General features: G+C 38.9%; 1 protein-coding gene across 1 annotated transcript in view; it reads left to right on the top strand.

Annotated features, from left to right (window-relative positions):
* The window catches only part of rab27b (RAB27B, member RAS oncogene family), a 74,521-nt gene that overhangs the window by 25,896 nt on the left and 34,100 nt on the right, over positions 1 to 14,525 (top strand). The window lies entirely within an intron of this gene.

The raw sequence follows: 14,525 nt of genomic DNA, 5'->3' as shown, positions 1-14,525 counted from the left end.
GGCGATATACGATATATATCTCGATATTTTTTTTAAAGCCATAAAGTAAGAACAAAAAGAGAGTTCTTAGTCAAAGCTGTGTCCCAAATCTTGGGACTTTTGTGCATGAAAAAAATTACTCAGAAATAAATTATCAGTATTTATTAAATAATAATTCTCCATAAATAAAATAAAACAATGTTGTTTTTGTGTATAACAAAACGCTCACAATTGTGCAGTCAAAATGTAAATTAAAAGACGCTGAGCATAATAACAAAAACAGACAGATTTCGCAGCTGCTCTGTTCCGAAGTTTTACTGCGTGATTGACAGCCTGGAGTTTGAAATCTGCTTCGTAACCGTGTCTCTTACAGGTGCCATTTGTGGTCCTTATACGCACACAATATGGTAATATTATGTTGAAGCGCAGTATGTATTACTCCGCGAGGCTCCAGACTACGGTAGCCGTAATGCTCCAACAATCCATCAAGTGGTGCGGCTTCGTAGTATACCAAAGTCGTACTAAAGCATTTTTGACAGATTGCTGAGCGCTGTGCACCACATAAAAGCGGTTCGTGATCAGTAAGCACAACCAGAATTCATACAGAAGGCACACTGTCGATTTTTGAGAAAATGAAAGGATTTTAGTGTAAGGTTATAGTCCAAAAAATATGGTATATGACTTTTGTAAGGTAGTTTGTTTCGGGGCAGGAGGCTGGGAGACTTCGCTGTCTGGGATACAGCACACAGTTTCACACACTCTTCATTTTGCACTTTATGGTGCTGTTGTAAATGGTGAAAATACTAGTAGTAAAAAAAAGAAAAAAAAAGAAAATACTAGTAGTGCTAGCTGCACGGCGTCAACACGTTAACAAGGTAACCGCTAATGCTAACCTCAGCGCTAATGCGTTGACGTCGTGCAGCCCCACGCTTTGGGCGATCCGCGGTAACTCGTTAACGGAGATTTGCCGCGTTAATACAGTTATGGCATTAACGTCATTTTAATGAGAGTAACGCTGCAGCACTAAAATAGTAATCTCAAAATGTTTTCTTTTTACCGACCAGCGCCTCTTTGATAGCTGCCGTGTCCATCTTGTCAGTACCTGCAGGTGATGCGATGCGGGAGGGGGAGTTGTGATCAGGGAAGGAGAGAGGCCGTGTTGCCAACTCCTCAGTAAGGAAAATCGCTATTGGTTGTCCAAGAAGTCATTGATGATGTCATCGCCTAATTTGCATAATTGGTCATGCTAATGTAATTGTAATCTACGTTGTTGGAGAGAGAATTAACAACGTGGAAGAGACATAAAGTGAGTAAAAAAACGTCCTAAATACATTTAGAGTTTATTTAGAACTACAAATTAAATTTCTTTTAGCAATTATTGTTTTTCCTTTGTTGTTTTTTTTTTTTATGTCACAATTCCAACCCTGCTCCTTTACCTGGGCTTGGACTGGCAAAAGTGACCCGAAATAGGCACTCTGGTGGAGTTACTTTGTGTGTGTGTGTGTGTGTGTGTTTATAAGTAGTTTTAAACCTTGTGATCCACAAAACAGCATAAGAGTAAAAGAAGAACTGACTGCGTTACAGTCAGTGCAGGAGCAGTGGCTTCGCTCATGCGCGTTTCATTTGCAGTTTGGACGCATAGGTGTGAACATCAACATCTAGTCGCTTTTTAGAAAAATAAGTCGCTAAGGGGGAAAACTCGCTAAATATAGCGACAAAGTCGCTAAGTTGGCAACAGTGGAGAGAGGCGAGGCAGAGTAACGTTGCGTAGAGACAAAAGTGGATGAAAGAGAGACAAACTTGCGGTTCCACAAGTATAATTATAACGTAACATAGACTATATCGATATAAACGATTTTGTCACATCTCTTATCTCGTATAGAAATATATTGATATATTTAAAAACTCGATATATCGCCCAGTCCTAGACTCCAGTCTTGATTTATTGTGATGTCCACTGATGTAACTTTAGAATCGATTTTCAGAAGTAGACCGACTCTGGCCAGAAAAATGATTTCGATCTGATATTTAAAAATCTTCCATGTGATGCACTCAGGTATACTCAATCTCCTTCTATGGCAGCTGACTCCAGCCCCCAGGTGATTCTGAACTGGATAAGTGAATGAATTTGATTTGAAAGTGATATTTGACACAATACTGCTCATTCTGGTTTTGTCATTTTCTGTCCTTCACATCCCTCATCTTTTCTTTCACTTGTTTCTTTTGTACACTTCTTTGTCAATTTCAGTTTTGTGGCTCTCTTTCTACTCTTGAACTTTTCTTTCCTGTGCTGATTTTGTATTTTCTCTACCTCTCTCCTGTGAATCCCCTGTTCCCTCTTCATTCAGACAACCTATGCTTTGTCTCACTTTTTTCTATCTTTTTTTTAAACTTCTCTTCCTTTCCCTCGCCTTTTCCTCACCTGCCCTATTAGCACTCCTGTTACATCATCTGGTCTTTCCTCTCCCTCTCCTCTTTTTTCCCCCCTCCTATTTGTCTTGTCCTACTAATTCATCTCTTACGGAGCCCCGCAAGGGACATGGGAGAAAAAAAAAATTAAGACGGACTTTTGCGAGATCTCGCAAAACAAAGGCTTGACCTCCCGTTAGCTTCAAGATGGTGGGTGTCAGATCTCCGGAAACGTCGGAACACTTTTGCAAATGTGTAATGTCTTGTAAACCGAGCACATATTTGACGTTTACACAACTAAATTCAGGCCTCAAAATATCTTAAAAGTTTATTTTGTGACCCAGAAAGAGTAATATTACAACTAAGTAGCTGCCGCCATTGATGGAATTAAACTTTTGTGAGATCCCGAATTTGTTTTGTGAGATCTCGCAAAACAAACTCGGGATCTCGCAAAAGTTCATCGTAATTTTTTTTTCTCCCATGTCCCTTGTGGGGCTCCGTAATCTCTCTTTCCTCCTTGGCTGCATTTAAAAAAAAAAAAAAAAAAAAAAAATTCCTCCTCATTTGGGGCTCTTGACTTGCTGAAATTCAGCTGATGGGACTTTTAGTGTTATCGGGCAGACAGAAACACCTCTTCCTCTCATGTACATGCACGCCATTAGTAGAGAACTACTGGCAAATAACTTCATGACACACACAAGAGCAACAGCAGCTTAAGGCATTTCATAGTCCTCAAGAAATCAAATAAAACTCAAAGTAGACTGCAGCACTTAAGTTTATATAATCCTAAATTGTTCCTTCTGTATCTGTTCTTCATTCTGACTGCTAAATGCTAACACCACAGTGTTCAACACACACATACAAGCACTCTGCTTGAGGCTAGGCTCATACATTTTTAACTGCACTGCTTACTTTTTTGTTGTTCTTAACCACTTCCTTCTTAAGTAAAAGGTCATAGGGTTTTTTGGACTGATGAATTGATGCTAATTAATGCAGAAGAGGTTTTTTTTTTTTTTTCCAAAAACTGATACCATCAACTGGCTGTGAAATTGCCAGAAAAAGAGTCGAGACTGTGTGTCTAACCAGAACCTGTAGTGTTTTTCTGAATGACTCATGTCTGTCAGCAAATGTGGAAATAACCTGAAATCGAGAGAGTTTCAGAGTTTTGTACTGCATAATAAACTGTTCACTTTAAGCCCCAGTCAAGCAGGTCTACAGACTCATTTGTTTGCATTGTTTGTGTGAAAGATGCTGTTGCAACTGCAGACACTTGCTAACTAAACATCAAGCCAAATGCTAATTTCCTTCGGGATAAATAAAGTATTCTGATTCTGAATACTGCAACCTAATCAGCTTCAAAGTAATGTTTTAAAATTCTTTGGTTTCAGTGCTAAGACACAAACTTTATGGTCTCTGTTTCTGGTTTGCATTGCGCAAATTTTTGTAACCAAGATCACCTACTTGACATCAAGCAACCTCCTGCAACCAGTCACAGAATACTCATTTTTCTCTAGTGACTTGTGGTTGCTGCTTAATAAATATGTAAAAAAGCAAACGTATAGAAAAGAAGATGGGTTTACAAACTGATGTTTCACGCTGGTTTGTGAATGTTTCCTTTTGGACCTTTTGAATTGAGTATTTTGGTCGTTGTAAACCTGACAAGTCAAAGGATTGATTGGACTGAGAAACTGAGTGACAGTCATTTAGAAGGTAACCATGCCAATAATCATATCTTGTCTGTTTCACTCTCAATGGAACCATAATTTACAAAAGGAGCTCATGCTGTATTTAATAAGATGTAAGACTAGCATTTGAGACAAACTTACCAGCAAAGTATTCATAGAGTTAATCGATGGAGTGAGTATTAGGCTAATTTTCTTATACACTTCTATAGAATCTGACTTCTCTTTAACTTTAAGTTTTAAGGCACTTACACACTGACACAACTTTTCACAACCAGAAGCAGTGCTCGTTCTCTTAAAATCAAATCATGTTTGAAGTGACGGGTAAGAAGTCTGTTAAATAGCCCCTTTACAACCTCAAAGCCTCCTCGGGGGAGCATGCCATTCAAACAGTGGGAGAATGTGGGAAGAAAATTTGCTGGTGTGAGTGGCTCATTAAAATCCCGGCTTTAGTCTGTGGAGACACTGCGGAGTATAAATCGTAAAACTCAGACACCTGTCAGTGCCCTCTTGCCTCATAAACTTGAGATGGTTTATCATGATTTTATGATAACCACTAGATGACTAGAAAATAATACTTTAGCTATTTTGACCTAAAAAATCATCAGCAAGGTGTTATTGAGGTATTAAAATCAGAATTTTACTACCTGACTTCAGATGAGTTTCCACCTGCTGGCCATTAGAAGGAATGCAGGTTTAAGACAAATTTGCTCTGCCTTCACCTTTGACATCCAGAAAAAGACATCTGTTGTATACAGTCGGTTTCCATTTGACACCGCACTTCTCAAGCTTTTTCTCTCCAGCTCCACCCTCAAAGCCAAAAAATGTTTGCACCCAATGTAATGCTATTTGCTATTATTATCAATCTCATGCCATTAATGATTAAGAATTTGTGGTGAATTTTAGTGAAATAAAGGTTAGCATAATAACATTACGCATCACTTGTTTTTGTTCCCTTTAAAAATCAGTTCACCTGAAATCAAATGTATATTTGCCCCGATCATCTACGGCCCATTTACAGAGACTATGCCCAACCAATGGGAGCCTATAGTTTGACATTTGTAACATTGGATTATTTTAGATTAGATTAAATTCAACAACCACATCTGGTCAGACTCTAAGCCTTGTGATGTACATGTGCTGCCATCTAAGTTTGATAAAATTACCAAATAACATGACTGACTGTTAGCTGCTTCTTATATTCTGAGCTAGAGTCACACAGATTAATGAAATGTCACATCTAAAAAGCATACAATTAAAATAGTTTATTTTTCCATTCATCTTTCTTTAACACAAACTTTATTTTCCTATTTATAGTTTTGTTTTTTTCATGAAAACTTTGATAAACCTTAAATAGTTTTGTCAGGATTATGACTGGCATATGCAGAATATTTAATGATTTAGATATCCAGTCTTTTTATTGAATTATCAATGTGCACATGTATTATCTATTTAACTGGGGAACTTTTGGATCCATCAAAATGGCTTTTGCCTTGTTTTGGAATGAAACTCTGCAAAACACTGTTAATATAAAGAGTTTGAATTGATAAAGTGTAAATGGACCATCGATTGCTGATGTTATCATCACAGAAAACCGTTAAACTAAACTTTTCCATTAATTTATTGGCAGTTCACTGCAGCGTTAAAGTAAGAAGGAGCAAGGTATTCTCGTTACATTAGTGATTGCTATTTCTGCTGACTCTACAAGAGCCTGACATTACGTCAAGATGTTTAGCAGTCACGTTACAATGGTGTCCTTTGTGCTGGCAAAACAACCGTGTGAGTTCTACCAGCGTGTCTGAACAAATAATGCCTGTTGTGCATAGTTCGGGAGAAAGTGTTGTGTTCAGACTTGGCATGTTGGTCTCATGTAAAACATCTCATGGTAGATGCAAGATGAGTGTCTTTCCCCATTCTTAAATATATGTCAAAATGAGGGTGGGTGGGGGGCAATTTTGTCTTGCAAAAGTTCTTGCGACTTTTGAATAATTTTCTAACAGCTGTGTTGATTTTTTTTTTCTTCAACTTTCTTAAAGACTGTCAAAAACAAACTGCAAAGAGGAGTACATTCAGAGATCCAGCTCTTCTGGTCTGTGGTGCAATCATAGATCTGGCTGTAAGATAGGGAGGTGGTTTCAAGATTTAAAATACACTAAGTAATATTTACATGAACTAAATGGGTTGAGATGTTTGTCCAAGCCAAATTTTCAGAATCTGGAAAACATCACAAGACCACTATTTCTACGTCATGCAAATTATTTGCAATTATTCAAAGGGCTGTTAGTCTGACTTAAAGTAGAGAGAACTTGCAAACCAACATTGTCCTACCTAGAACCAACCCGCTAGCATGGCAGAACCCCAAGAACATATCACTCTCCATGTTGAAAAATAACACATAGTGGTACACAGTTAATTTCATGTAATACCAAAATGTCTTGCCAAAGTGTCTACACATATCCAATAAGTTGTACTACTAACAGGTTACACTACTAACTTTGCCATTTTGGGTTTTTTTTGTTTATTGTTTTTTTAGCAAGAGGGCAAAATTTGTGTTTTTAACAGGTCACCCTTCGCCCGCAAGCTGTCAGATTGGTTCAGTTTGTAATAATGACTTGGTTGTTGTGTTTTGCTGAGTGTCTGTTCCTTGATTTCACATCTTTAAATAGGAGAGGACATCCCTGCAGTGTTTTAATGTGACTGTAATAGAGACTGCATGACTGACCCATTGTTTTCCCCTTTCCATCTACTTACCAGTTGGTCAACAGAGATTTCAGTATAGTAATATTCAATTCAATTCAGTTTTATTTATACAGTGCCAAATTACAACAACAGTCGCCTCAAGGTGCTTTATATTGTAAAGTAGACTCTACAATAATACATACAGAGAAAAACCCAACAATCATACAACGACCTATGAATAAGCACCTTTGCAACAGTGGGAAATAAAAAAACCCTTTTAAATGGAAGAAACCTCCAGCAGAAGCAGTCTCAGGGAGGGGCGGCCATCTGCCGCGACCGGTTGGGGTGAGAGAAGGAAGACAGGATAACAGACATGCTGTGGAAGAGAGACGGAGATTAATAACAAGTGTGATTCAATGCAGAGAGGTCGATTAACACATTGTGAGTGAGAAAGGTGACTGAAAAGGAAATACTCAGTGCATCATGGGAATCCCCCAGCAGCCTACACCTATTGCAGCATAACTGGTCCTGGTCACCTGGTCCAGCCCTAACTATATGCTTTAACAAAAAGGAAAGTTTTAAGCCTAATCTTAAAAGTAGAGATAGTGTCTGTCTCCCGAATCCAAACTGGAAGCTGGTTCCATAGTAAAGATGACCTTCTTAAATGTTTGTCATTAAAAGCCTTGTTAATATTAATAAATGGATATATGCATTTTTTTTTATTAATAAAGTTGACTTAATAGTTTATATGACAATCCTATATTATTTGTGGTGTAACATCTTTAACTAGCTCGATATCAGATATTAGCTCATACAGCTATTTTTTTTTTTTTTTAAATATTCACCTTGTTACAATTTTACATTAATGTAAAATATATTTTTATGCCACATTTTCAGTAATTATTGATATTGTGATTTTATTTTACCTTTATGTCCATGTCATGAAAATTAAATTGGGACATTTGTGCACTGGTGAAAATGCTGCTGTCATATAATGAGAAAATTTCCTTAAATCATAAACATATGCAACTAACCATATAGGTGGAACTTGGAGTGGGGGGGGGGGGTTTCTTGTTTCAGTATTGTAGTGTAGACCTATGACATGTTCTAGGTTGACATCATGTCTCCTAGCAACACCATCCGAGTTTTCAGTCATCTGTTTTACAGGGAAGCTCCCCACCCAGAGGCTCTGCACATGCTGTTTCTACAAACGGGCTCAAAATCCTTTTTTAAAAAAAAAAAACAAAAAAAAACTAAAAACCTGCTGTTGGACGAGCATATTTTATATTTTCTCATGAAAATGTGAGGGCAGAGTCAAACTTTGGTTTTGGTTGGTGACATAAAGAGGGTCTGCTGCACGCCTGACAGAGATGTTTGAGGTAGATTTGATTGGACAGATAAAGACCTGGGGAACGGTTTCTGCTGCAGGTTGCAGTAATATTTGAGACAGTGTCTGTTCTGTGCCAGACTTTTATGGAATATAGTTACACACATGTACACAGACTCACAGTATCCTCACCGTTCTGTTGTCAGAATTGATAGTTGTAATTACTGCTCTGTGACCAGTGGACCCTGTTAAACCGATGCTAGCTGTTTGTGCGCCTTTTCTGTGAGCTTTGATGTGTACTGTGAACCCATTTCCATCTCGGTGAAAGCTGTGTGTCATTATTCCGTACCACTGAGAGCCATCCAGTACATTGACAATTAATTTTTAAGAGCTACTTTCTGGTCCACTGGGAATTGTGGGAATTGCTGTCCTCGACTTGGAGCCTTTTTATGCTTCATGTCAAAGTCTTAGCAGATTGGTTTTGACCTGGTTCCCTGGTTTGACCTTTTCACATTTAGCGGAAGGATATGGGTTTATTCCCCATCGTGTCTGTAGACAGAATTTAATACCACAGATTAAATCTGGAACCATCCAATTAATTTTTAAAATCCTCTGTAAGAGCGTTTGTTGCTGTTTTTGGCCAAAGTTAAATTCTGACATTGATCCACGAGTAAATATTCTTAAAAACATGTTGTATACATAACCTGTAAGAAACAGCTGTTGTAGCACAGGGCATTCTGTAAAGTAATTTGTTATTCTTGATAAATGCATTTTTCTTTAATACTGTAGGCATTAATCCATTTTATACATTAAATATAAACAAAAAGCTGCTCTACATATTTATAGTATGCTACAGTATTTTTCTATTAGTCTCCTTTTGAGCATTATTTCTAACAACGTTCAATTGTAAAGATCTAAAAATCCAGTAAAATGCACTGACCACAACTGCTATATTTGGCTATAGATGGCTATACTTTGACGCCAATCTAACACATAGAGACAGGCAAACCGCCATACTCACATTCACACGTACGACCAAATTAGAATCACCAATTGCGTGGGAAGAAGCTGGGGTATCTGTAGAGAACCCACACAGGCTCATAGAGGACATGCAAACTCCATACAGGAAGCCCCTAGCCCAGTTTGGATTCAAACCCAGGATCTTCTTGCCGCATTATGCTCTGTTAAAAAGACTCTGCATCTCTCAACCAATATATCGGACTCTGAGCTTTAGAATCAGAATTAAGTAAAACTGGTGCTCCAGTAATCAGATTCAGTGATGTGAGAGTTTGTCTCGGAGGCTCTGTTGTTTGGTGCAGTGGCCTTTTATGTGTCAGTCTGGCTTCAGTGCATTTTCTTATTAAACAAATCATGTGGAGAAGAATAAAAAGGCTGAACTATACATGACATAAAGTGATGTCACCCCTGCTACTTCTGCCATATTGACTTCCAATATGAGTGACACTACTTTTTGAGTGCCTTGTAATGTAATTGTTAGTCACTGTTCATACAGCACTCATATCAGCATGAAATATGAAAAAAAAAAAAAGCAAAGCAGGCTATTGATAATAAGGCCATTGTTCTGCCAGTTGGAGCGGAGGCAGCATCTACCTTATTAAATAATACAAAATCCATCCATGCATTCATCTGTGCATCATTTTCACCATTTTCATGGGGCACACAGAGATGTGTGGAACCCCCTCTCCTTGGACTTCCAGGGAGACACTAAAGCATTCTGAGATATGTAGCATCTTGTATGTGCAACCCTCTTTTAGTCACTACTGACAGTTTAGAATAGAAGATGTTGGAAATGCTTCACACTAAGCTCTGTTTTTATCAAAACACAGCGGTACAGCATGTGCATCACTGTAGATGCTTGCTGGGTCTCTGAAGCTTTTTGCCAGAAGTCATGGCCTTTCTCTGTAGATGGAGTCTGCTCAGTTGTTGTGGAGATGAATTAGTTTACTATGAAAGTGAAGCACAGAATTTCACAATAACAGTAGACTGTCCTTGGTGTAATTTATCAAAACAAAAAGAAGTTTCTTGAAGTATTGTGGGCAGATGAGACAAAGATGAGTCAGCCTGCAAACCAAAAGTGTGTAAATGCCCAACAAATATTTTGATGCTGAATAACCATCATGTATTCTAGGCTTAGTTGAAAAATAGATGTAAAAGGAAAATTGTGACGTCTTTGCAAATGAGCATCCCTTCTGAACACCCCTGGATGTTTGTGTATGGCAATAGGGTTGTTGTTTTTTGTTTTTGTGTGTATTTTACTGCTTAGACCAGCGGTCCCCAACCAGCGGTCCCCAACCCCCGGTCTGCAAGAGTTGAGGCTCGGGTGTGAAATTTATGGCTTTCTGGGTTTATATCAGTAACTTGGTTTCCCCGGGTCTTTTCCGGTGTTGTAGTTGTGTGTCTTATTTTGAAAAAAATATTTACGCGTTACCATAGCGACCAGAGAGCATTAAGGGGCAGAGAGGAGGATGTTACTCTCAATGTTGTTGGTGCATTTAAGGAGGACGCTGCTAATAAAGTTACATAATTACACAGTGAATTAGTGTTTATTATTATATTTACAAAATCCCACAGTTTTTGTCTTGGTCGTATCATTTTATTTTGTTGTATTTATCCGCAACACCTTGAAGGCCGGTCCATGAAAATGTTGTCTGACATTAAACCGGTCCATGGCTCAAAAAAGGTTGGGGACTGCTGTTTTAGAGGGGAAAAATACAAGAAGTAAGCACTGAGGAAGCTGTGAGGGAAAGGTGAACTGATGTTGTGCATAGTGAAACAGACTTTATACAGATAAACAAAAATAACATGAATTTATTTTGTATATATTTGCCTTAAATGTCTATCATAAAGAAAGCAATTTATTTATTTTTTTTTTTTAACACACTGCCTGACCAGACCACTGCGCAAATGTGACAATGGACACATCGGTCACGTTGACCATGTTACAGTTTTGCATCGATGTTTGTTCAAACTGTTATTGCTGAGTTGCCGAGTCCCCGCTTAATTTAAAATCATGGATTCTGTTCCTGCGTCCCAGTGTTTTCAAGTATTTACTGCATTTGAAGGACTGAATCCTAAAAGTCGTGAGCAAGAAGCTGATAATCAGAAGTGAATAGGATTTCATAACAGATTATGACTTTTGACGATTAGATTGAAATGATCTACAGGGTGGGCCATTTATATGGATACATCATAATAACATGGGAATGGTTGGTGATATTAAAGTCCTGTTTGTGGCACATTAGTATATGTGAGGGGGCAAACTCCTCAAGATGGGTGGAGACCATGGTGGCCATTTAGAAGTCGGCCATCTTGGATACAACTTTTGTTTTTTCAATAGGAAGAGGGCCATGTGACACATCAAACTTATTGGTAATGTCACAAGAAAAACAATGGTGTGCTTGGTTTCAACGTAACTTTATTCTTTCATGAGTTATTTACAAGTTTCTGACCACTTATAAAATGTGTTCAATGTGCTGCCCATTGTGTTGGATTGTCAATGCAATCCTCTTCTCCCACTCTTCACACACTGATAGCAACACCACAGGAGAAATGCCAGCACAGGCATCCAGTATCCGTAGTTTCAGGTGCTGCACATCTCGTCTCTTCACACCATAGACAATTGCCTTCAGATGACCCCAAAGATGAAAGTCTAAGGGGGTCAGATCGTGAGACCTTGGGGGCCATTCAACTGGCCCACGACGACCAATCCACTTTCCAGGAAACCGTTCATCTAGGAATGCTCGGACCTGGCACCCATAATGTGGTGGTGCACCATCTTGCTGGAAAAACTCAGAGAACGTGCCAGCCTTAGTGCATAAAGAGGGAAACACATCATCATGTAGCAATTTCAAATATCCAGTGGCCTTGAGGTTTCCATTGATGAAGAATGGACCCACTATCGTTGTACCCCATATACCACACCAAACCATCCCTTTTGTTGTTCCAACAGTCTTGGAGGGATCCATCCAATGTGGGTTAGTGTCAGACCAATAGCGGTGGTTTTGTTTGTTAACTTCACCATTCACATGAAAGTTTGCCTCATCACTGAACAAAATCTTCTGCGTGAACTGAGGGTCCTGTTCCAATTTTTGTTTTGCCCATTCTGCAAATTCTGTGCGCCGATCTGGGTCATCCTCGTTGAGATGCTGCAGTAGCTGGAGTTTGTAAGGGTGCCATTTGTGAGTAGCTAATATCCGCCGAAGGGATGTTTGACTAATGCCACTCTCCAGTGACACACGGCGAGTGCTACGCTGTGGGCTCTTGCTGAATGAAGCTAGGACAGCCACTGATGTTTCTTCATTAGTGACAGTTTTCTTGTGTCCACATTTTGGCAAATCCAACACTGAACCAGTTTCACGAAACTTAGCAAGTAGTTTGCTCACTGTAGCATGGGAGATGGGTGGTCTCGTAGAGTGTCTTGCATTGAAATCTGCTGCAATGACCTGGTTACTGCGTTCACCAGATATCAACACGATTTCGATCCGCTCCTCACGTGTTAACCTCTTTGACGTGTCAATGGCTGTGAACAAAGAGAAACTTGTAAATAACTCATGAAAGAATAAAGTTACGTTGAAACCAAGCACACCATTGTTTTTCTTGTGACATTACCAATAAGTTTGATGTGTCACATGGCCCTCTTCCTATTGAAAAAACAAAAGTTGTATCCAAGATGGCCGACTTCTAAATGGCCACAATGGTCACCACCCATCTTGAGGAGTTTGCCCCCCCACATATACTAATGTGCCACAAACAGGACTTTAATATCACCAACCATTCCCATGTTATTACGGTGTATTCATTATAAATGGCCCACCCTGTATAACAAGTGGAACATTAAAACCAGAGTTTAATGGTTTAATGCAACACAGCATTGTCCCACGCTCTGTGTTCCCTCCCAGAGTGTATGATAGATCTTGTTTTGTCATGGTAACTGTCGGTGTTGTGGGTAGCTGGCCTTTAACGTCGCCTAAAGGTCACCAACATGAGCTGCATGACTCCTCAGGGTCTGGACACAAGAAAACGCTAGACCAGCTCAGAGCCAAGAAGATCACATTTTCTCTGTTCAGCCTTTATCGCTCAGTCTCTTTGGTCAAACATGTTTAAAGTTTGTCATCAGGTGCAGAGAAGGTACAAATGACAGCATATTGCTGTTTTTATTCTAAAAAGGGAATTTTAAGAAGGTTACTCAGTTATCCACACTTTCTATACATCAAAGCTTCAGTGGATTCGGCTGTTAATTTCTTTCTTACAGTTGTGATGCTGTTATTGACTGAATTGTATTTCGTTTATTTTATTTTTAATGAAAATTTAGAAAAACATGTCTCTTATAGTTCTGTTTCTTTTCTTGATGGTCTGTTTTTCTATATGAACATTTGGATGATGAAGGGTAAAATGTGAATGAAGGTATTTCCCACGCAAACTGGAAACCAAAAGACTGTTAAGCAGAAGGGTTTCTGTGCCCTGGTCCACGGATCTTTTATAATTTTCTGCATCTGTTAGTTTACAGGTTTTTTTCCCTAATGTTTGTGATGGCAGTAAAATTAAAGTGGGTCAGTTGTGCTTGATTAACAGTTCAAAAATAATCCTTGTTTATTTTGAGAGCGCTTTTTTTTTTCTTCTTCTTTGAGTCATAAAATAAGGTGCACACAAAGAAATGACAAGGCTTTATCCATGGACATGCAGCACCCAAAAAAGTCATTGCGTTGTATCACTGGGGATGGATGAATGACCATCTTGCTTAGGAGAAAACAAATCCTCTTATCCTTTTTTAGAAAGCAGCCAAGCTCTGATGTCCAGCTTCTGAGGTCAGTGGAATGCCAGAAAAGGTTCAGACCAACATTTATACCTTGATATTAATGGAATCAGTTTGTCATGTTAAAATGTAAGTGTTCACACTTACATGGAGGAAATGGAGGAAGCTACTGTGGTGCATTGGTTGTGTTCCTAATGTTAGATAGGAAAAAGAATGCACAGTGCAAGACCAGGTTGTATCCAATGTTTCTGTATGTGTTTTCCATCTGCTTCTCTCATGTCTCTCATGGTTGCTGAGAGATCCCTAAGCCTGTGTGCCTGGGACTCAGAGAAATGAGGAAGTCCACATCTATTCAGAAGATGCTGTCTCTCATGCAAAGTGGAGTATGTTGTTTCATTCAGGCGTTGGGTGAGTTTTAAAGGTGAGAGAGAAAATAAAGAATGCATTTCCTCCATTCCAGTATAGTTTGTATGTATTTTTACCTGCTTCCTGCTTTGCCACACACACACACACACACACACACACCAGGGTTTCCCTGACTTGAGGCTGCTCTGCTCTTGTTCTTTTCCATAATAACGATACATGCAGTCGTTTATCTTACAATGGAAAGTGCCCCGGGATTGCAGGTATTTCGATTCAGACTGCTTAAATAAAATAGACTTAATCTGATAAGGTG

Source organism: Neolamprologus brichardi, chromosome 7 (genome assembly GCF_056152115.1).
Source record: "Neolamprologus brichardi isolate AB-2024 chromosome 7, ASM5615211v1, whole genome shotgun sequence".
NCBI classification, from domain to species: domain Eukaryota; kingdom Metazoa; phylum Chordata; class Actinopteri; order Cichliformes; family Cichlidae; genus Neolamprologus; species Neolamprologus brichardi.
Note: the sequence above shows the minus strand (reverse complement) of the source record. Positions and strands in the feature narration are given on the sequence as shown.